The 5000-nt window shown below is 49.5% G+C and overlaps 1 protein-coding gene across 1 annotated transcript in view; it reads left to right on the forward strand.

Annotated features, from left to right (window-relative positions):
• Positions 1–5000, forward strand: part of arhgap4b (Rho GTPase activating protein 4b) — a 29631-nt gene that overhangs the window by 989 nt on the left and 23642 nt on the right. The window lies entirely within an intron of this gene.

Raw genomic sequence — 5000 nt, forward strand, 5'->3', positions numbered from 1 at the left:
TTTTTAAAAGATGCACAGCCACGGGAGGGTCCTCACCCCGAACATCAGATCCCCCCCCCCCCCTCTCTCTCGGACACCGTTCTACGATGGGGGTCCAGATTTGTTGGCTTGTTAACGGTTTTATTAGCGGACGGGCCACGTACGGACGCAAAGACGCGTTGCACGATTTGTCTGATGCATTGCAATATCGTTTTTATGGCGGACCCTCAAATCGCCATTGGCGGTCGACTCGATGGGTTTTTCGAAGCGGAATCCTCCCATAAAGCAACAACAGTTTAATACGTGACAGGCTGTTAGTGGCCACCCCTCTGTCTGCACGAACTGCGGCGGGTGTTACGCTGTGTTCTTCGGGGGCTGTGAAGACGATCCTCGAAGGGGGGAAGTAATGGTTTGACCAGATCACGGTTTCTATCCCACAGCGATCTCGGATCACAGATTTCTCGTCTGACGCGCGCAGGATATTGGTGTTTCGGTTGATGACTATCTCAGGCTGTCGTTAAAGAGTACACCAGACTGCGATTCATCTCCCAGGCGCAAAACCAAAAAAAAAAACATAATGTCTTTATCGACAGGAAGAGAGGCAGGTGCAGACTTCCTGCCACTCGGTTGCGTTCTTTGTTTTGAGGGGCGCAGACGCAGACCAGACAGGCCGACTCATTGCACACAGAGCCAAAGGGAACGATTGAAACATTTAGGCTTCTCCCAAAGCCTTGGCGTATTTTTTCCCTCTTTAAAAACCAACCGCTTGTGCCGGCAGTGAGTCCAGAGGCGCTGGGACCTGTGGGGGAACGCAGTCGTCTTTGTTCTAAGAAACGTTCCCCTAAAAGTCCTCTCAGGGGAGCGCTCAAGTGCTCCACTCTACAGTGCAAATACGTACACGCATATCAAAGCTGCGGCGCCCCACTGGGATTAACACGTTGCTCTGTCTCGGGGCGCGCTTGTACGAGGCTCCAAACTGTCAAGCCGGTGACGCCGCGAGTGGATCCCTGCTCGGAAAAACATCTCCTCTGAAGATCCTCGTCTGATCTCCTCATCCAGCGGCTTGTTCCACTGTGAGGAAATACCTGCTTTAATCAGCGGGCGTATTCAGGTTATTCCCTCCAAAGATGCAGAGCTAAACAAACAGGCTGCTTGTTGATCTTGATTTGAATGCATAATGCAAAGGAATCCTCGGAATCCACTCCCGTTGATTTAGGAGAAAGCCCTAAACGAACGGGAAGTCAGTGCGTGAATGAAAATACTCCTGAATGTTAAACTTATGACACTGTTTTTAACCATCTGGCAGCAAAACGGAAATACAATCGTGGTATTCAAATCGAATTCAGAGCTGTGAAAGGAAGAGGTGTAAACAGGCGATGGATGCCAGACATATGGCAGACTGTAGCCACTTGTGCGATGCCGTTCATGTCGACTCATCGAATAAAAACAGTCGGGACAGGTAGGGCTGTAGCAGAGCCCGGGGAGGGTCACATGGCCGGCCCACAGAATCTCTCTCTCTCTCTCTCTCTCTCTCTCTCTCTCTCTCTCTCGCTCTCTCTCTCTCTCTCTCTCTCTCTCTCTCTCTCTCTCTCTCTCTCTCTCTCTCTCTCTCTCTCTCTCTCTCTCTCTCTCTCACCACACAGAGCTCAACTGTCAGACCTGTTTTCACATCAAGGTTTCTTGTTCGCTTTTTTTCTCTCATTTCCTCCCCGCCATCTAACTAGTCCACACGCCGCCCAACAGAACGTCTACACAAAACTGAAAACACTGCTCTAATTTACATCTATATGCCGGGTCAGACATTTTCTGAATTCCTTCCTGTTGGGTTTGGCTTAAGTTGGTTAAAGTCTCTCGACAATCATTCCTTATTTGCTGCGTGTCTTAAATACTAAGAAGTTTGCACTTCTTGCACAGGTTAGTCGTTGAACTATAATTTTCAAGAGGGTATAATGTCTGTACTCTGTCTGGGCAAAAAGTTGTGTATGTGTGCGTGCGTGCGCATCCGTGTTTTTGACGCTTGAGTGTGTGTGTGTATGTGTGTGTTGGTGTATGCGTGTTTGTGATGCTCGTGTGTGTGTGTGTGTGTGTGTGTGTGTGTGTGTGTGTGTGTGTGTGTGTGTGTGTGTGTGTGTGTGTGTGTGTGTGTGTGTGTGTGTGTGTGTGTGTGTGTAGGCTACATGTTTCCATGCACAACAGGGTTGGCAAACCACAATCCAACATGTCATATCATCATGACCTCAGAAACATCTGGAAATCACATCCACACCTCCAATAGACATGATCACAGTAAAGAGAGAGAGAGAGAGAGAGAGAGAGAGAGAGAGAGAGAGAGAGAGAGAGAGAGAGAGAGAGAGAGAGAGAGAGAGAGAGAGAGAGAGAGAGAGAGAGAGAGAGAGAGAGAGAGAGAGAGAGAGAGAGAGAGAACCAGAGTAGGGAAGGTATATCGAGAGATACTGAGAGGGAGATAGAAAAAGAGCTATGGTGTGCGTGTGTGTGAGAGAAAGAGAAAGACAGGGGGAGGGGAGGTGTACATAGGGAGAGATACGGAGGGGGAGAGAGAGAGACATAGTTTGAGGGAGCGAGAGAGAGACTGGAAGATAGAGAGATATATGGTGTGAGAGAGAAAGAGGGGGGAGGTATACAGAGAGAGTGATACCGAGGGGGGAGATTCATGCACAAATCCTTACCACATTATGAAAGTGTTATTCCTGAACCCCCCCCAACACACACATCACACAGACACACCATGCATCAGGGAGGTCAAACCGGCCAGCTCCCACCGCCTTCCCCCGGGAGCGGCGTGTGTGTGTGTGTGTGTGTGTGTGCCGCGCTGCGTGTAGCGCGGTGTGTGTCACGGCGTTAGTGCCGGTGAGACGGTTCCCGGGGATCGGCGCGCATTCCGGGCTCACGGGACAGGCCGCAGCTGTCGCACGCCGCCTGCCCACCGTCGTCCAATGGGAGCGCAGGAGGCAGGAAGGAAGAACGGAGAGAGACAAGTTTGAGATAAAAAATCTCTGAACCCCCCCCCCCCCCCTTGCAAGAAGCACATTTTAAACAGGCCAATCGAGATCGGCCCCGCTGTCCTCGGCCAATCAGGCGCGAGGGGGAAGCCCGAGCTAATGGGACATGGCGTCGGCGGTTAGTTCTGCTGCGTCGGCCTCATTTGATTTCATTAGCGCTGCTGGAAAAAAGGGAAAACACCATTTATGCGCTTTGAGCGAGGCCTTGGCCTGCTGGCTCGTAGACGCCATGTGCACTGCCTCACGTGCACTGCCTCACGTGCACTGCCTCACGTGCACTACAAAGACTGCCCTCTCCCTTAATGACCTTGACGCCCCAACCCACCCCCAAACCCCACTTTTCTATTTGTTTTATTTTCTGTGCTTTCTTCTATCCATCTATGTCTCTCTATCATTCTTGATTGCATCGTATCTCTCTCTCTCTCTCTCTCTCTCTCTCTCTCTCTCTCTCTCTCTCTCTCTCTCTCTCTCTCTCTCTCTCTCTCTCTCTCTCTCTCTCTCTCTCTCTCTCTCTCTCTCTCTCTCTCTCTCTCTCTCTCTTGCTCTCTCTATCTCTATCTCTCCCTCCTTATTTCCCTCTTTCTCTCTTCCTCTCTCTCTCCTCTCTCCCTCTCACCTTCACTCCCTCTCTCCCCCTCTCTCTCTCTCTCTCTCTCTCTCTCTCTCTCTCTCTCTCTCTCTCTCTCTCTCTCTCTCTATCTCTCCCTCTCTCTCTCTTTGCTCTCTCTCTCTCTCTCTCTCTCTCTCTCTCTCTCTCTCTCTCTCTCTCTCTCTCTCTCTCTCTCTCTCTCTCTCTCTCTCTCTCTCTCTCTCTCACTCTCTCGTGCCATAGTTACTTACTCTCCTGTAAATTATCTCTTAATCACTCCCTCTCTGAATAATGCTCCCTCTCGCTCTCCATCACTGATGTATCTCTCTCTCCCCTTCCCTCTCTCTCTCTCTCTCTCTCTCTCTCTCTCTCTCTCTCCATCACTGGCGTATCTCTCTCTCCCCTTCCCTCTCTCTCTCTCTCTCTCTCTCTCTCTCTCTCTCTCTCTCTCTCTCTCTCTCTCTCTCTCTCTCTCTCTCTCTCTCCATCACTGGCGTATCTCTCTCTCCCCTTCCCTCTCTCGCTCTCTTGCTCTGATCTCCCGTTCTGCGCTGCAGTGCAGATTAAGGTCGCTCGCCCTGGGCCAAGATCTTTTCAGCGCCTTGAATTGCAGAGATCTTCTGCTCCTCTTTGCTGTGTAAAATCCTTTAAATGAATTATAATTATAATAAATAGGGTGAATATGGTGTACAATGAGTGGAGCCATGGACATGTTAAAAACATTCTTATGTTATGTTAAGAGATGTAGTTTTCCCACAGTGCAGAGAGTTGGGCTTCACTGGGTTAAACAGAGCTACGCTAGGCTACTGAATGCTATGCTAGGCTGTGGCAGGCTATGCTAGGCTACGCTAGTACATATTAGGCGATGTTAGGCTGTAAAAGGCTACACTTAACTATTTCAGGATATTCTAGCATATGTGAGGATAGCCCATTCTATGGTACGCTATGCCATGAAATGCTAGGCGTTGCTCGGCTACGGTAAAGGCACCATCCGTTTTAATCATTGATCACCTGAGGCTGGGTCTTCTGGTTTAACTGACTAAGAAAGTGTCAGCATGGAGGACAGAAGTTCATGCTGAGAGATTAACACAGGATGGATGAGAATGTGTTGGTGTGAGTTGCAGTTGTGTGGGTGTGCAGTTGTGGTGTGTGTGTGTGTGTGTGTGTGTGTGTGTGTGTGTGTGTGTGTGTGTGTGTGTGTGTGTGTGTGTGTGTGTGTGTGTGTGTGTGTGTGTGTGTGTGTGTGTGTGTTTGTGGGTGTTCATCTCTGGTTTTGTTTTTGTATTCTAAGCGCCCAAACATGTTTTCACGTCAGATCAGATCTTCTCATTGGACTTTTACTTGAACCAATAGATTCCCTACAATCGGATAACATTCACTTCATGTTTTTAAACTAGCTGCGGTAAACTGTC

Source organism: Gadus morhua, chromosome 1 (genome assembly GCF_902167405.1).
Source record: "Gadus morhua chromosome 1, gadMor3.0, whole genome shotgun sequence".
NCBI classification, from domain to species: domain Eukaryota; kingdom Metazoa; phylum Chordata; class Actinopteri; order Gadiformes; family Gadidae; genus Gadus; species Gadus morhua.